Raw genomic sequence first — 17,345 nt, forward strand, 5'->3', positions numbered from 1 at the left:
CCGAGGAAGAAGTGAAGAGGCTTCTGAGTGAGCTAGATACCTCAAAGGCAATGGGGCCAGATAACATCTCCCCATGGGTATTGAGAGAGGGAGCAGAGGCGCTATGTGTACCCCTAACAACAATATTCAATACATCTATCGAAACAGGGAGATTGCCTGAGGCATGGAAGACAGCAAATGTAGTCCCAATCTTTAAAAAAGGAGACAGACATGAAGCATTAAACTACAGACCAGTGTCACTGACATGTATAGTATGCAAAATCATGGAGAAGATTATCAGGAGAAGAGTGGTGGAACACCTAGAAAGGAATGATCTCATCAACAGCAGCCAGCATGGTTTCAGGGACGGGAAATCCTGTGTCACAAACCTACTGGAGTTCTATGACATGGTGACAGCAGTAAGACAAGAGAGAGAGGGGTGGGTGGATTGCATTTTCTTGGACTGCAAGAAGGCGTTTGACACAGTTCCACACAAGAGATTGGTGCAAAAACTGGAGGACCAAGCAGGGATAACAGGGAAGGCACTACAATGGATCAGGGAATACTTGTCAGGAAGACAGCAGCGAGTCATGGTACGTGGCGAGGTGTCAGAGTGGGCACCTGTGACCAGCGGGGTCCCGCAGGGGTCAGTCCTAGGACCAGTGCTGTTTCTGGTATTTGTGAATGACATGACGGAAGGAATAGACTCTGAGGTGTCCCTGTTTGCAGATGACGTGAAGTTGATGAGAAGAATACACTCGATCGAAGACCAGGCAGAACTACAAAGGGATCTGGACAGGCTGCAGAACTGGTCCAGCAATTGGCTCCTGGAGTTCAATCCCACCAAGTGCAAAGTCATGAAGATTGGGGAAGGGCAAAGAAGGCCGCAGACGGAGTACAGTCTAGGGGGTCAGAGACTACAAACCTCACTCAAGGAAAAAGATCTTGGGGTGAGTATAACACCAGGCACATCTCCTGAAGCGCACATCAACCAAATAACTGCTGCAGCATATGGGCGCCTAGCAAACCTCAGAACAGCATTCCGACATCTTAATAAGGAATCGTTCAGGACCCTGTACACCGTATACGTTAGGCCCATATTGGAGTATGCGGCACCAGTTTGGAACCCACACCTAGCCAAGCACGTAAAGAAACTAGAGAAAGTGCAAAGGTTTGCAACAAGACTAGTCCCAGAGCTAAGAGGTATGTCCTACGAGGAGAGGTTAAGGGAAATCAACCTGACGACACTGGAGGACAGGAGAGATAGGGGGGACATGATAACGACATACAAAATACTGAGAGGAATTGACAAGGTGGACAAAAACAGGATGTTCCAGAGATTGGACACAGTAACAAGGGGACACAGTTGGAAGCTAAAGACACAGATGAATCACAGGGATGTTAGGAAGTATTTCTTCAGCCACAGAGTAGTCAGTAAGTGGAATAGTTTGGGAAGCGATGTAGTGAAGGCAGGATCCATACATAGCTTTAAGCAGAGGTACGACAAAGCTCACGGCTCAGGGAGAGTGACCTAGTAGCGATCAGTGAAGAGGCGGGGCCAGGAGCTCGGACTCGACCCCCGCAACCTCAACTAGGTGAGTACAACTAGGTGAGTACACACACACACGCACACACACACACACACACACACACACACACCGCCAACATACAAACACACACGCACCACCAACACACTCACACACACACACACACCACCAACACACACACGCACACACACACACCACCAACACACACACACACCACCAACAAACACACACACCACCAACACACACACACACACAAACGCCACCAACACACACACATACACACACACACACACACACACACACACACACACACACACGAGCAGAGCAAAGTTGCTGGTTATGGGGGATTTCAACCACAGGGAGATTGACTTGGAAAACCTGGAGCCACATGGGGGTCCCGAAACATGGAGAGCCAAGATGTTGGACGTGGTGCTGGAAAACCTCGTGCACCAACATGTTAAGGACACTACCAGAGTGAGAGGGGAGGATGAACCAGCAAGATTGGACCTTGTGTTCACCCTGGGCATTTCAGACATTGAGGACATCACGTATGAGAGTCCTCTAGGAGCTAGCGACCACGTGGTTCTGTTTTGAATACATAGTAGAGTTACAAGTGGAGAGAGTAACAGGAGTTGAATGGGAAAAGCCAGACTATAAAAGAGGGGACTACATAGGGTTGAGGAACTTCCTGCGGGAGGTTCTGTGGGACAGAGAACTGGCAGGAAAGCCAGTAAACAAAATGATGGCATATGTAACAACAAAATGCAAGGAGGCAGTGGAAAGGTTTATTCCCAAGGGCAACAGAAACAATGGGAAGACCAGAACGAGCCCCTGGTTTACCCGACGGTGTAAGGAGGCAAAAACAAAGTGCAATAGAAAATGGAAAAAGTACAGAAGGCAGAGAACACACGAAAATAGGGAGATCACTCGCAGAGCCAGGAACGAGTATGCACAGGTAAGGAGGGACCCCCAGCGACAGTATTAAAATGACATAGCATCGAGAATCAAGACTGACCCGAGACTGTTGTATAGCCACATCAGGAGGAAGACAACAGTCAAACACCAGGTGATCAGATTGAGGACAGAAGGTGGAGAACTCACAAGAAATGATCAGGAGGTATGTGAGGAGCTAAACAGGAGATTTAAGGAAGTTTTTACAGTAGAGACAGGAAGGGCTGTGGGAAGACAGCACAGAAGGGAACATCAAGAGGGAATATACCAACAAGTGTTCGACGACATACGAACAACTGAGGAGGAGGTGAAGAAGCTCTTAAGTAACCTTGACACCTCAAAGGCGATGGGACCGGACAACATCTCCCCATGGGTCCTTAGAGAAGGAGCAGAGATGCAGTGCGTGCCTCTAACCACAATCTTCAACACATTCCTTGAAACTGGGCAACTACCTGAGAAATGGAAGACAGCAAATGTAGTCCCCATATTTAAGAAAGGAAACAGAAATGAGGTACTAAACTACAGACCTGTGTCTCTGACATGTATTGTGTGCAAAGTCATGGAGAAGATTATCAGGAGGAGAGTGGTCGAACACCTGGAACGGAACAAGATTATAAATGAAAACCAGCATGGGTTCATGGAAGGCAAATCCTGTGTCACAAACCTCCTGGAGTTTTATGACAAGGTAACAGAAGTAAGACACGAGAGAGAGGGGTGGGTTGATTGCGTTTTCCTAGACTGCAGGAAGGCCTTTGACACAGTTCCCCACAAGAGATTAGTGCAGAAGCTGGAGGATCAGGCGCATATAACAGGGAGGGCACTGCAATGGATAAGGGAATACCTGACAGGGAGGCAGCAACGAGTCATGGCACGTGAAGAGGTATCACAGTGGGCGCCTGTGACGAGCGGGGTCCCACAGGGGTCAGTTCTAGGACCAGTGCTATTTTTGATATATGCGAACGACATGATGGAAGGAATAGACTCTGAAGTGTCCCTATTCGCAGATGATGTGAAGTTGATGAGAAGAATTAAATCGGATGAGGATGAGGCAGGACTGCAAAGAGACATGGACAGGCTGGACATGTGGTCCAGAAACTGGCTTCTCGAATTCAATCCTGCCAAATGCAAAGTCATGAAGACTGGGGAGGGGCAAAGAAGACTGCAGACAGAGTATAGGCTAGGTGGACAAAGACTACAGACCTCACTCAGGGAGAAAGACCTTGGGGTGACCATAACACCGAGCACGTCACCGGAGGCACACATCAACCAAATAACTGCTGCAGCATACGGGCGTCTGGCAAACCTGAGAATAGCGTTCCGACACCTCAATAAGGAAACGTTCAAGACACTGTACACTGTGTATGTTAGGCCCATACTGGAGTATGCAGCACCAGTCTGGAACCCACACCTGGTCAAGCACGTCAAGAATTTAGAGAAAGTACAAAGGTTTGCAGCAAGGCTAGTCCCAGAGCTCAAGGGAATGTCGTACGAGGAAAGGTTGAGGGAAATCTGACTGACGACACTGGAGGACAGTAGGGTCAGGGGAGACATGATAACGACATACAAGATACTGCGGGGAATAGACAAGATGGACAGAGATAGGATGTTCCAGAGAGGGGACACAGGGACAAGGGGTAACAACTTGATGCTGAAGAATCAGACGAGTCACAGGGACGTTAGGAAGTATTTCTTCAGTCATAGAGTCGTCAGGAAGTGGAATAGCCTAGCAAGTGAAGTAGCGGAGGCAGGAACCATACATAGTTTTAAGAAGAGGTATGACAAAACTCAGGAAGCAGAGAGGGAGAGGACCTAGTAGCGATCAGTGAAAAGGCGGGGCCAGGAGCTGAGTCTCGACCCCTGCAACCACAATTAGGTGAGTACAATTAGGTGAGTACACCACCTACACACCACCAACACATACCACCAACACACACACACAAACACCACCAACACACACACACAAACACCACCAACACACACACACAAACACCACCAACACACACACACACACCTCCAACACACACACACACACCACCAACAAACACACACACACACACACACACACACACACACACACACACACACACAGGGCCGGATTACCGCATAGGCAAACTAGGCATTTGCCTAGGGTCCCGTGCATTTGGGGCCCCGTGGTCCAAGGGGTTCAGGGGCTCATCCAAGACTGTGCACATGGTGCAAGTGCAAAGGGGTCCCTACCTAAAAAGTTCAAGTGTTTGGAGAGTAAAATTGATTTTTAAAAATTAATCAAAACAAAAATAAATACTGAAATACTTCATCATTCTGGATTCACTGATTACAGAATTGGTGAAAAGAAAAGAAATCTACCAGAATCTCAATGACAAGTTTGGATTTCTGTTCAAAATTACTACTATGCCAGATGCAGAATTGAGAGAAGCTGCATTAAAGTTGCAACAACACCTTTCAGCAGATGTTCAGGACACATTTGTTGAAGAAATAGTTCATTTTCCTGGGTATATGAATCAGATTAAAGCTCCACCTGAAATATGTGCGCCCTCAGCTGCTTTGAAACATTTAAGAAACGCAGGTATCTCAGAAACCTTCCCTAATGTTGACATAGTGTATCGCCTTTACCTAACACTTCCAGCTACTAACTGTGAAGGAGAACGTTCATTTTCTGTTTTGAAAAGAGTGAGAAACCAGCTCCGTTCAACAATGAGCCAAGACAAATTGTGTAACCTAGCCTTGTTGACCATTGAGTCTGATCTAACAAGAAATATTGATTTTCAGAATATAATTGATGATTTTGCCAATATGAAATCCAGAAAAATGTTTATTTAAGAAGTGCCTGTGAATATAAACAATTCTTTACTTTCTTGAGTTTATATGATTTGATAGTCTTATGCATGATGCAATGATAACAATAATGGTCAGTGATTTATAAAGGGAATAATAGTGCTGTAGTGGTTATGCTGAATATAATAGGTACATGATGTCACTACTTTAATAGCCTAATCTAGTAATACTATGCTGTCTTGAGTTTATTCTCTTTAAAATGCATGATTTAACAAGATAGTTATAATGGCTGTTGGTAAATGGTTTTGGTTGTCTTGATGTACTTTCCCTATTAAATTTAATCTAAATAGCCAGAATGTATTTAATTAGACCTTAAACAGGCTCACACCGACCCCCCCCCCCAAAGTTGGAAGGGGTCGCTTCGCTTACCCGTAACTCAAAGGGACCCCGCCAATCTGAATAGCCTAGGGCCCGGAGACTTCTTAATCCGGCCCTGCACACACACATCACCAACACACACACCACCAACACACACCACCAACACACACACAAAAACACCACCAACACACACACATACACACCACCAACACACACACACACACACATACACACACACTCCAGAGAGACGGAGAGGTGGGGCACACCACCAAGTGCTGGACACAGTGCACACAACCGAGGAAGAAGTGAAGAGGCTTCTGAGTGAGCTAGATACCTCAAAGGCAATGGGGCCAGATAACATCTCCCCATGGGTATTGAGAGAGGGAGCAGAGGCGCTATGTGTACCCCTAACAACAATATTCAATACATCTATCGAAACAGGGAGATTGCCTGAGGCATGGAAGACAGCAAATGTAGTCCCAATCTTTAAAAAAGGAGACAGGCATGAAGCATTAAACTACAGACCAGTGTCACTGACATGTATAGTATGCAAAATCATGGAGAAGATTATTAGGAGAAGAGTGGTGGAACACCTAGAAAGGAATGATCTCATCAACAGCAGCCAGCATGGTTTCAGGGACGGGAAATCCTGTGTCACAAACCTACTGGAGTTCTATGACATGGTGACAGCAGTAAGACAAGAGAGAGAGGGGTGGGTGGATTGCATTTTCTTGGACTGCAAGAAGGCGTTTGACACAGTTCCACACAAGAGATTGGTGCAAAAACTGGAGGACCAAGCAGGGATAACAGGGAAGGCACTACAATTGATCAGGGAATACTTGTCAGGAAGACAGCAGCGAGTCATGGTACGTGGCGAGGTGTCAGAGTGGGCACCTGTGACCAGCGGGGTCCCGCAGGGGTCAGTCCTAGGACCAGTGCTGTTTCTGGTATTTGTGAACGACATGACGGAAGGAATAGACTCTGAGGTGTCCCTGTTTGCAGATGACGTGAAGTTGATGAGAAGAATACACTCGATCGAAGACCAGGCAGAACTACAAAGGGATCTGGACAGGCTGCAGACCTGGTCCAGCAATTGGCTCCTGCAGTTCAATCCCACCAAGTGCAAGGTCATGAAGATTGGGGAAGGGCAAAGAAGGCCGCAAACGGAGTACAGTCTAGGGGGTCAGAGACTACAAACCTCACTCAAGGAAAAAGATCTTGGGGTGAGTATAACACCAGGCACATCTCCTGAAGCGCACATCAACCAAATAACTGCTGCAGCATATGGGCGCCTAGCAAACCTCAGAACAGCATTCCGACATCTTAATAAGGAATCGTTCAGGACCCTGTACACCGTATACGTTAGGCCCATATTGGAGTATGCGGCACCAGTTTGGAACCCACACCTAGCCAAGCACGTAAAGAAACTAGAGAAAGTGCAAAGGTTTGCAACAAGATTAGTCCCAGAGCTAAGAGGTATGTCCTACGAGGAGAGGTTAAGGGAAATCAACCTGACGACACTGGAGGACAGGAGAGATAGGGGGGACATGATAACGACATACAAAATACTGAGAGGAATTGACAAGGTGGACAAAGACAGGATGTTCCAGAGATTGGACACAGTAACAAGGGGACACAGTTGGAAGCTGAAGACACAGATGAATCACAGGGATGTTAGGAAGTATTTCTTCAGCCACAGAGTAGTCAGTAAGTGGAATAGTTTGGGAAGCGATGTAGTGGAGGCAGGATCCATACATAGCTTTAAGCAGAGGTATGATAAAGCTCACGGCTCAGGGAGAGTGACCTAGTAGCGATCAGTGAAGAGGCGGGGCCAGGAGCTCGGACTCGACCCCCGCAACCTCAACTAGGTGAGTACACACACACACACACACACACACACACACACACACACACACACACACACACAGACACACACACACACACACACACACACACACACAAACACACACACAGGCACACAAACATACACACACTGCAGGAGGCCAAGAGAGGAATATGAAGAGAGCAACAGAGCAATGGTGGACACACTTGCTGAGGTGGCAAGAAGAGCTCACTCCAGCAGAGCAAAGATGCTGGTTATGGGGGATTTCAACCACAGGGAGATTGACTGGGAAAACCTGGAGCCACATGGGGGTCCCGAAACATGGAGAGCCAGGATGTTGGACGTGGTGCTGGAAAACCTCATGCACCAACATGTTAAGGACACTACCAGAGTGAGAGGGGAGGATGAACCAGCAAGATTGGACCTTGTGTTCACCCTGGGCAGCTCAGACATTGAGGACATCAAGTATGAGAGTCCCCTAGGAGCAAGCGACCACGTGGTTCTGTGCTTTGAATACATAGTAGAGCTGCAAGTGGAGAGAATAACAGGAATTGAATGGGAAAAGCCTGACTATAAAAGAGGGGACTACATAGGGTTGAAGAACTTCCTGCGGGAGGTCCAGTGGGACAGAGAACTGGCAGGAAAGCCAGTAAATGAAATGATGGAATATGTAACAACAAAATGCAAGGAGGCAGTGGAAAGGTTTATTCCCAAGGGCAACAGTAACATCGGGAAGACCAGAACGAGCCCCTGGTTTACCCGACGGTGTAAGGAGGCAAAAACAAAGTGCAATAGAGAATGGAAAAAGTACAGAAGGCAGAGAACACACGAAAATAGGGAGATCAGTCGCAGAGCCAGGAATGAGTATGCACAGGTAAGGAGGGAGGCCCAACAACAGTATGAAAATGACATAGCATTGAGAATCAAGACTGACCCGAAACTGTTGTATAGCCACATCAGGAGGAAGACAACAGTCAAAGACCATGTGATCAGATTAAGGACAGAAGGTGGAGAATTCACAAGAAATGATCAAGAGGTATGTGAGGAGCTGAACAGGAGATTTAAGGAAGTTTTTACAGTAGAGACAGGAAGGGCTGTGGGAAGACAGCACAGAAGGGAACATCAAGAGGGAATATACCAACAAGTGTTGGAGGACATACGAACAACTGAGGAGGAGGTGCAGAAGCTGCTAAGTGACCTTGACACCTCAAAGGTGATGGGACCAGACAACATCTCCCCATGGGTCCTAAGAGAAGGAGCAGAGATGCTGTGCATGCCCCTAACCACAATTTTCGACACGTCCCTTGAAACTGGGCAACTACCTGAGAAATGGAAGACAGCAAATGTAGTCCCCATATTTAAGAAAGGAAACAGAAACGAGGTACTAAACTACAGACCTGTGTCTCTGACATGTATTGTGTGCAAAGTCATGGAGAAGATTATCAGGAGGAGAGTGGTCGAACACCTGGAAAGGAACAAGATTATAAATGAAAACCAGCATGGGTTCATGGAAGGCAAATCCTGTGTCACAAACCTCCTGGAGTTTTATGACAAGGTAACAGAAGTAAGACACGAGAGAGAGGGGTGGGTTGATTGCGTTTTCCTAGACTGCAGGAAGGCCTTTGACACAGTTCCCCACGAGAGATTAGTGCAGAAGCTGGAGGATCAGGCGCATATAACAGGGAGGTCACTGCAATGGATAAGGGAATACCTGACAGGGAGGCAGCAACGAGTCATGGCACGTGAAGAGGTATCACAGTGGGCGCCTTTGAGGAGCGGGGTCCCACAGGGGTCAGTTCTAGGACCAGTGCTATTTTTGATATATGCGAATGACATGATGGAAGGAATAGACTCTGAAGTGTCCCTATTCGCAGATGATGTGAAGTTGATGAGAAGAATTAAATCGGATGAGGATGAGGCAGGACTGCAAAGAGACATGGACAGGCTGGACATGTGGTCCAGAAACTGGCTTCTCGAATTCAATCCTGCCAAATGCAAAGTCATGAAGACTGGGGAGGGGCAAAGAAGACTGCAGACAGAGTATAGGCTAGGTGGACAAAGACTTCAGACCTCACTCAGGGAGAAAGACCTTGGGGTGACCATAACACCGAGCACATCACCGGAGGCACACATCAACCAAATAACCGCTGCAGCATATGGGCGCCTGGCAAACCTGAGAATAGCGTTCCGATACCTTAATAAGGAATCGTTCAAGACACTGTACACTGTGTATGTTAGGCCCATACTGGAGTATGCAGCACCAGTCTGGAACCCACACCTGGTCAAGCACGTCAAGAAGTTAGAGAAAGTACAAAGGTTTGCAACAAGGCTAGTCCCAGAGCTCAAGGGAATGTCGTACGAGGAAAGGTTAAGGGAAATCGGACTGACGACACTGGAGGACAGAAGGGTCAGGGGAGACATGATAACGACATACAAGATACTGCGGGGAATAGACAAGGTGGACAGAGATAGGATGTTCCAGAGAGGGGACACAGGGACAAGGGGTCACAACTGGAAGCTGAAGACTCAGACGGGTCACAGGGACGTTAGGAAGTATTTCTTCAGTCATAGAGTTGTCAGCAAGTGGAATAGCCTAGCAAGTGAAGTAGTGGAGGCAGGAACCATACATAGTTTTAAGAAGAGGTATGACAAAGCTCAGGAAGCAGAGAGAGAGAGGACCCAGTAGCGATCAGTGAAGAGGCGGGACCAGGAGCTGAGTCTCGACCCCTGCAACCACAATTAGGTGAGTACAATTAGTTGAGCACAGGAGCAACCACAATTAGGTAAGTACACACAGACACACACACACATACACACACACACACACACACGTCAGCCAAACAACTGCTGCAGCATACGGGCGATTGGCAAACTTGAGAACAGAATTCCTACATCTTAATAAGGAATCGTTTAGGACTCTGTACACTGGGTACATTAGGCCTATATTGGAGTATGCAGCGCCAGTTTGGAACCCACATCTAGCCAAGTGCGTAAGGAAACTAGAGAAAGTGCAAAGGTTTGCAACTAGACTGGTCCGGGAGCTAAGGGGCATGTCCTACAAAGACGATACTGGAGGACAGGAAAGATAGGGGGATATGATAACGACATACAAAATACTGAGAGAAATCGACATGGCGGACAGAGACAGGATGTTCCAGAGGTGGGACACAGAAACAAGGGGTCACAGTTGGAAGTTGAAGACTCGCATAAATCACAGGGATGTTAGGAAGTATTTCTTCAGTCACAGAGTTCTCAGGAAGTGGAACAGCCTGGGAAGTGATGTAGTGGTGGCAGGATCCATACATAGCTTTAAGAAGAGGAATGATAAAGCTCATAAAACGGGAAGAGTGACCTAATAGCGGCCAGTGAAGAGGCGGGACCGGAGCTGTGAATCGACCCCTGCAGCCACAATTAGGTGAGTACACAAGTGCGTGTTGAGTGCTTCAAGTGGTGGTGAGCGGAAACAATTACTGACTGACGGAACCCCAGTAAATGAGGCGCTAATCCTGTAATTCACTAGGAATTTTCTATGGATTACATGCAACACTTCGTGGCTCAGTAGTAGAGCTTTCAGATAATAATCGTAATATCCGGGTTCGATCTTGAGGAGGGTGAACACCTCTTGAAGTACATCACCCAACAGCTTGGCTAACCTTGCGATTGAAAGATACTTATAAATGAGTTGGCTTTTATGAGCGGGAGTCTGAGTAGTCTCCTTGTACTCAGGAATTAGTCAACAGTTGTGAGTTACATCCTGGGCAAAATCTGACTTATGCACAAGTCTCCTAACACCTGCTGCCTCTGTTCACACAGCACTAGGATGTCGTGTGCGTCAGGATTCTTTTCTTTCCACATAGGTAAGGCATAGTCTGCCGCACATGTACCTGTACTCAAGACTTGCAAATACTGTTGAATTATTTATTGGAAGTAGTGGTCACATCATGACGTTACTTTAGCATTTCCTTACGTGGTCAAAATGTTTTCCACTGGTTATATATTACGTCGAAAAAGATGGATTATAGCCAATAACATGGCTGAAACAGAACAAATGCACAAAATAACTTTCATTTAGTCTACGTTTCACCTGTGCACAATGCATTTAATGAGCATAATAATGAGCATAACACATATTTACACAAAGTCAGGTGTAAGTGGGTGTGTGGTGGAGGAGGTGCTAGGCTGGGGAGGTGAGCATACAACAAGCACTGCACCACACTGACTCTGCCTTGCATGTCCACGTAGATTCTCAGTGAGCTGCTTTTGTTTCATTAATAGGATTACATAATGCTAAGAACCTTTGTGGAGAGAGCAGAGCAGATTTCAGGCGTCTGCTTCATGTCTCTTTCCACAACAAATAATTTCGTTTGAATAAATCAATATGACAGCTTTCTGAACACTATACAAGCTGCCCAAAGAACATTTATTCCTTGTAAAGAAATAGATGTGACCCGAAATGGATGAATAATAGGCTCAAACATCTTTTAGGGCAGAAGAAAGGAATTTATAGGCGAATCAAAAAGCAAAACGGAACTACGAAATTAAATTTTCTAGAGATTCGAAAACTAATCTGAAAGTTTTTTCCAGGTTTATAGAACAAAAGTTAGAGATAAGATAGGTCCCCTTAAAAATAACTCTGGGCATCTTACTGACAAGAAGAATGAAATGTGCTCGATTTTTAATAATTATTTTCTCTCGGATTTCACTCGGGAAGACACTAACAATATCTCAATAATTAACTTTTATGGTGGACCTAAAGAAGATAAATTATGTAATATCACAGTCACTAGCGATATGGTTATCAAACAGATAGACCCATTGGAAAATAAACACATAAGCAGTATAATGTGCTCCTTTATTGACAACGTTTCGCCCACACAGTGGGCTTTATCAAGTCACAAACAGATCTACCTAGGTGTATGTATGTATGTATAATGTTCGCCAAGACCAGGGTCTTGGCACGGGTCTTAATCTTGAGATGACCCGTCTACCTGGGTGACAGGTACGTGAGTATTTATAGGATGGCGTCAGGTGGAGAATGCTGGGTAGGTCGGATCTGATAAAGACCTGCACGGGACTGGCGGGTGTGTATGTTGTTATGTGAGATAGCGATAAAGAACTTTCTTGGCAAGAGGTTCACCTATGGTATAGAAGCCGTTGTTCTGGTTGAAGTTGTTGGATATACAGATAAGTGATGATTCCAGGATTCTGTGGTATTGTTGTCTTCTCTGGCGATGAGTCTTGCGTCTCTGTAGTTGATTAAATGATTGTGTGAATTTCAGTGTTGAACACAGGTATTCCTTAAATCGTCCGATCTGCCTAAGTACTGGTATTCTGAAATACGTGTTTGGAGGACTCGGGATGTTTTGCCCACATATAATTTGCTGCAGTCATTACAAAGGATTATGTATACCCCAGTAGAGGAATGAAGCTTATCCTATGTATTACTGGTAATGTCGTGCAAGAAAGGTATAAAATACCGACAATATGAAAGTTAAGACACATGTGCAACATCTGGATATCTTTATTGTAGACGTTTCGCCATCCAGTGGCTTTATCAGTACAGATTCTAGGACATAATAGGAAGACAGTAGAACTATATACAAAAGATGAGGTAATCAGTCCCTCAGCCTTGGAGTTAGTGTTCACAGCATCGTGGTGGAGGAGAATCTGGAGCAAAGGCAAGAAGACTGGTGGTTATATAGGCGTCAGTGGATAGGGACGGGCAGCAGACGAGGGCATAGTCACTGGTAGGCGGGATTCCCCATTGGAAGTAGGTCCTTCCCAAAGAGATGGGTTAGTTGCAGCAGCCTTTGCTCCAGATTCTCCTCCACCACGATGCTGTGAACACTAACTCCAAGGCTGAGGGACTGATTACCTCATCTTTTGTATATAGTTCTACTGTCTTCCTATTATGTCCTAGAATCTGCATTGATAAAGCCACTGGATGGCGAAACGTCTACAATAAAGATATCCAGATGTTGCACATGTGCCTTAACTTTCACTGGTAATGTCCTTGATGGTCGTGGCTGTGGAGGTAGATACTTGGAATGAGGTATTGGAAAAGATGTTGGAAACGTGTTTGGCAATGGAGTTGGTGGGGAGGACTATGTATCTGCTCTCGGCAGTGTCTTCTCTGGGTGTGTTAATGACGTTATATGCCCGTCGTCTGTAGTCTCTGATGAAGTGACGAGAATAGTGTAGTTTAGAAAATATTTGTTTATGTTCTTATGTTCTTGCATATATGTTCTTATATTAATGTTCTTATATTTATGTTGATATATATATGTTCTTATACCTGGTTCCTGCAGCCCCAGATGATGTGTATGGGGAACTAGAGTGTGAGGAAGATATTTTTAACGATGTTTCACTTTCCTACGGTTACACAACACCCGTGGCGGGGCACAAGAGCCCCTGACACAGCCCAAGGCAATATTTATTAAGGACAGCAGAGACTGAATTATCTGACCATTCCACTGGCAGTGGAATGGTCAGAGGCTAAACAACGAGACCAGCCACGAGACCAGCCACGAAGCAAAACACAAGACTCACAAAATCGAAATATTGCAAACAAATCAAGGAGTCGTAAAATTCACAGACCATTGTGTTGACCACTGGGCCAGCTAAGTAATAAGATCCATCCAACTAGGTAGATTTCTATACGCTAAAAGGAGTTTAGCATGGGCCACCATTGTGACTACAAACGTATATTTTTACAGATGAATTCCACACCAGCGTGACTGTCGTACGCCACAGTCACGCTGGTGTGGGATTCGTAGTTTTAAGGTGGTTAGACGGTATTGTATACCATTATCATATACATTACCATACACATAAGGAAGTGTGATACTTTCTTCTTCAGTATATATACAATTTACTTAACAGATTTACTCTCCTCCTGATGACTGGACGAGTTGTTGTTGTGTATTGTCAGTCTTCTTGCGTTGGTTCACTCATGTCTGTTGACGAGTCTAGTAACGAAGGCCCCTCAAGGAAGGTTCCTTGATGTTGGTGAGGGGCTCTTGATTTAGGGAATTGGATCTGTGCTCCAGTTCCCCGAATTAAGCCTGAATGCCTTCCACATCCCCCCCCCAGGCGCTGTATAATCCTCCGGGTTTAGCGCTTCCCCCTTGATTATAATAATAATAATAATAGTAACGAAGGAAGCTGATGGTCTCTCCCGCTGTACTCTGCCGTTAACCACAGCTACAGTAACAACGGTGACGACTTTATACACGGCTTCTGCCGAGGTGATCAAAGAACGAAGTCATAACATTGTTAGTAATTACACTATTTAAGTGCTTATACATCATCCCAGTGACTATATATACCAATTTAAAAATCTGATGTACATTCCTCTGTTACGTACACTTTCCTTTAGTGATTTATGGTGATTTATAGTCATTTAGTACTATGTGTCAATATTACTGGAGTCAAAAAAAATCTCATGCTTCTCCATACCCCCAAGAAGTTTAATTAATGGCTGCCTTCAAGAGAAAATTGGACAAATACCTACAGTCAGTGCCTGACCAGCCGGGCTGCGGTTCGTACGTTGGATTACGTGCGACCAGCAGTACAAGCCTAGTGATCAGGCCCTGATATACCGAGAGACCTGGTTAAGGACTGGACCATGGGGGCGTTGACCTTGGGAATGACCCCCAGGGAGGTGTCCTTCGTAATTCACATATGTACGTAACAATGAGAAATAATGAGAGTCCAGTTTAAGTGTCGTAATAATTTCACTGGATTACAAAAATATTTTTCCGGAAAATTTGCAAATATTTTAGACGATAATTAATTTGAACATTGTTTCTGAGGCTCAAGTGGTAGCTCGGGGTCAGGAGCTGAGTCTCGACCCCTTCAGCCACAAATAGGTGAGTACATTTCAAGGACCTAGATCTGATCCCAACACACGTGGAAACGTTGGGAATATTTCATTACTCCTGCTGTCCTTATTCATCTAGCAGTAAATAGGTACCTGGGTATTAATCAGTTACTGTGGGTGGTATCCTGGGGAAAAAAAGATTAAAAGTACCAAGTGGAAATAATTCCTTGACGCACTGACTTGTGGGAAATCCGGCAATAGTTAAGCAATTGCAAGTCTTGCAAAGGGCTGGGGCGAGGTGGTGCAAGTGTCGGGGTAGGTTGTAACTTATCATGTGTGCCTACACCAGACGATTCTACATTTAATTATAAGATTAATTTAGTGAAAAAGTCTCAGTAGGCTAAATTACCACCATTTATAAATACTTAAGTTAGAGTTAGATATAGAGTAATTTAGCTTAGTGTGTACAATTTATTGTAAGCCGACATAATTCACAGCAGGGCACCCACATGTGTCAGCGACCAGTGCAAGCACAGCTTACACACCCCTCAGTCACAGCGTAAATAGTGCAGTCAAACCCGCCAGTCAAAACCTAGTGACTCTATATTTGCATATAAAAGCCTAGCGACTCACCTCTCACTTTTGTTACCTCACTTCTTGTCTTGCACAGGAACCAGGTAACTTACCTGTCCACTACCGGGTGTACAATAGTGACTCAAAGATGTATCTCGCGGTGTCCGTACCTGAAGTTAATGACTTACAGACCTCACACATCACGATGGTATGTGTTTGTTATCAATACTATTGAATGCACATTTATATATATGTTAATGTGTACTGCCGATGTGTGGAAGGGTCTGATAGCTGTTCTGCAGTTCACCGTGGAAGACATACTGCCCTGTGCAGAACAGTGGTGAGTAATCCAATACATCCAGATATGGGATGGCAGGTTCTTGGATTAGATTCAACTAATGACCTGATTAGAAAATTAGCTAATTAGTCATGCACACAAACACACCCCTCTATTCTACACATTCTTTGATTATCCCGGGTGGCTAACCCTCGCGGTTAAAAATTTGAACAAAATCTTAAATCATCTGCTAGGAAAATGATAGAATGGATAATGAGAACCTTTAAAACTAGGGACGCCAAGCCCATGACGATTCTCATCAAATTGCTTGTACTCTCTAGGCTGGAATACTGCTATAAACTAACTACCCCCTTCATTGCTGGCGACATTGCTGACCTGGAGAGTGTACAAAGAACTTTCACGACAGACATAAGTACGATGAGGCACTTAAACTACTGGGAAAGGTTGTAATCCCTTGATATGTATTCCCTGGAACGCAGGCGAGAGAGATACATGATAATATACACTTGGAAAATCCTAGAGGGATTAGTACCAAAGTTGCACACGAAAATCACTCCCTGTGAAAGCAAAAGTCTTGGCAGGAGATACAACATTCCTCCAGTGAAAAGCAGGGGTGCCATGAATACACTGAGAAACAACACAATAAGTGTCAGGGGTCCAAGACTGTTCAACTGGATCCCAGCATACAGAAGAGGGATTACCAATAGACCCCTGGCTGTATTCAAGAAGGCACTGGACAGGCACCTAAAGTCAGTGCCTGACCAGCCGGGCTGTGGTTCGTACGTCAGTTTGCGTGTGGCCAGCAGTAACAGCCTGGTTGATTAGACCCTGATCCATCACGAGGGCTGGTCACAGACCGGTCCGCGGGGGCGTTGACCCCCGAAACCCTCTCCAGGTATACTCCAGGTATATCGTATCTTAACCTCCTCCACAGGCCTGGCTGCCGGGGTGATGTTCCGTGGGGCGATAGCCAGACCCCCTCTTCCCTCCCTTGGCACGGTGGCCCGTGGCCTGGTGGGAAAAGCTCTCGCTTCACACGGTGAATGTCCGGGTTCGATTCCCGGAAAAGGGTAGAAACATTGGCCGTGTTTCCTTACACCGGTTGTCCACGTTCACCCATCAGTAAAAATGGATACCTGGGTGTTAGTTGACTGGTGTGGGTCGCATCCTGGGACAAAA

The sequence above is a fragment of the Cherax quadricarinatus genome, chromosome 43 (assembly GCF_038502225.1).
Source record: "Cherax quadricarinatus isolate ZL_2023a chromosome 43, ASM3850222v1, whole genome shotgun sequence".
Classification (NCBI taxonomy): domain Eukaryota; kingdom Metazoa; phylum Arthropoda; class Malacostraca; order Decapoda; family Parastacidae; genus Cherax; species Cherax quadricarinatus.